The sequence below is a fragment of the Zingiber officinale genome, chromosome 9B, assembly GCF_018446385.1.
Source record: "Zingiber officinale cultivar Zhangliang chromosome 9B, Zo_v1.1, whole genome shotgun sequence".
NCBI lineage: Eukaryota > Viridiplantae > Streptophyta > Magnoliopsida > Zingiberales > Zingiberaceae > Zingiber > Zingiber officinale.
Genome location: NC_056003.1, coordinates 33,399,436 through 33,401,523, shown reverse-complemented (window position 1 = coordinate 33,401,523; position 2,088 = coordinate 33,399,436). Strand labels below are relative to the sequence as shown.

The window sequence follows — 2,088 nt, the reverse complement described above, 5'->3', positions numbered from 1 at the left end:
CTATTCCCTAAAAAGTAAATAATTGATGTAAAATTTTTTTACTGACAAGGATAAATTTTTAGATAAAATAATTAATATGAATACTCCAGTTAGTCTGCTTCGAGATCCCGATCCCAGCGGAACCCTCCGCTCCGATCAACGAACCTAGCGGCCTCATCGGTCGGCGTCGCTTGATGGACTGCCGAAGGGCATGGGAAGCATCAGGCCAGAGTCAAAACCCCCTCTTTTGTTCTGTTCCAGGGCTATGTTTGTTTTTTTTTTTCCTTTCTATTTTCTGTGCTGGCGTTTTCTGTCTGTGCCCCGTAAGTATCGGTTTCTGCGAAAGTATACTTGCGACGATCGAGATGCTTCGGTTGGCCTTTTGATAGTTTCGGTTTTTGTGAATCATTTGTTCTTCGTGAATTCACAGTTTTGCAAACTTCTATGAAAACCTACTCATTTTCTTCTACACGTTGGGTTGGGAAATAGGGTTCTGAATTCTTTTCCAGGTAAATAGCGTTCTTGCTTATGCTATTGATTCTGCATATATGGTCGGCGTGCTTGGAAAAAGCCACTCACTAAGGCAAAGTAGTTTAGAATTGTAGGCTTACTTTCAGTATCCCGTCAATTTGTCTCAGGGTTAATACAAGGGAGGCATTTACTTTGGTTATGCCGAGGTTCAATTCCTAAATCTTATGATGATAGCATCTCATGTGTTAACCACTAGATCATTCCAAAAAAACGAAATAGTTCGGAATCAAAGTTTGGTGCGAAGATGGTCGAGGCACAATGCAGCGAAGGGCATTGAATGCAACTTCAGCGAAGTCATTTGAGCATCATTTTGAATTTCCAAAAATTGATGAAAGTATCAGGAATTGCAATTCCATTTTCGAGCAGTTTGGTAAGTTGAATCTTCATTTCACAAGGCACACAAGGAAAATCAATAATAGAAGTTCTGGGCTAGCATCTAGTACTGAAACTGTGATTAACTTGACTTTAGATTCTTGTAATTGACAGTAAACCCATCAAAACAAGCTTTAGTTTAGTAGCTTATGACTAACTATCACGGGCCAAGAATAGAAGAGTAATCTTGAGGTCAGAGTTGTTAAAATAGCCGCATGTAAAAAAATACAAGGTAATATTGGTCCAACTCTTTCTTCGGACCCTTCACTAATGGCATATTCGTGCACCGGACTGACCGATCTTAATAGTTTGGACATCATTGAAATTGTATTTTTGATAACAGATGAGCCCTTTCTGATGCGGAATATTGTAATTTGCAACGAGCTGAAATATTCAGTCAATGTTACTTTGCATAAATGCCTGCCATTTTGGCTCATTCTTTTATAATTCATTTTTGTAGATGAAGATTCCAATGGCGCGATTGATCAAGAAGAGCTGAAGCATTGTTTTCAGAAGCTTGAAATTTCCTTTAATGAGGAGGAGATTCGCGATCTTTTTTTAGCATGTGACATAGATGACAACATGGGTACGAAATTTAATGAGTTTATCGTCCTTCTGTGCCCTGTTTATCTTCTAGAGGAGCCAACAGCTCATAAACAGGATCCTTGGAGTGCTTTGTATCTCTCTGTCAAAATGTTTCATCCATGTCACCCTTGATTAGCTTTACTTGAGTTTTGTTCATGTAGCTTTACTCGACAAAACTGTCAACATGAATTTACATGTTTGCTGAATCCAGCTAATTTGATAGCTATCACGTATGGAATTGGAATCTTTTGTTTACGGGTTTACAAAACAACGGAAGAAACATTCGCAAAGGTCCATAATAGTCTGAACAATCAGGAGCAGGTTGCTTAATCATATAAATCGTTTATAGTATTTGATCCGTCTGTAATGAGGGTGGCTTGGTTGTTCTACTGAATTTGAATAGAATGTCTGAAATCCTTTTCTACTCTGAGTGTAAGAATTTGGTTTAATAACAGGCTATTTTTAAGGTTATTTTAGATTTTTCTTTCGAGAGTTCATATATTTTTTTTTTCTTTTTAGCAGTAATAATTTGCAATGGGACTTCAAACTTAGTTCTTCCATGAGTACAATGCTAGAATTCCCGGATGCGGTTGGTAGAACTTGAGAATTTTTGAGACACTA

The 2,088-nt window shown here is 37.7% G+C and overlaps 1 pseudogene; it reads left to right on the top strand.

Annotated features, from left to right (window-relative positions):
• Window positions 1-214: 214 nt before the first annotated feature.
• Window positions 215-1,803, top strand: LOC122024474 (annotated as a pseudogene).
• The last annotated feature ends 285 nt before the right edge of the window (window positions 1,804-2,088 follow it).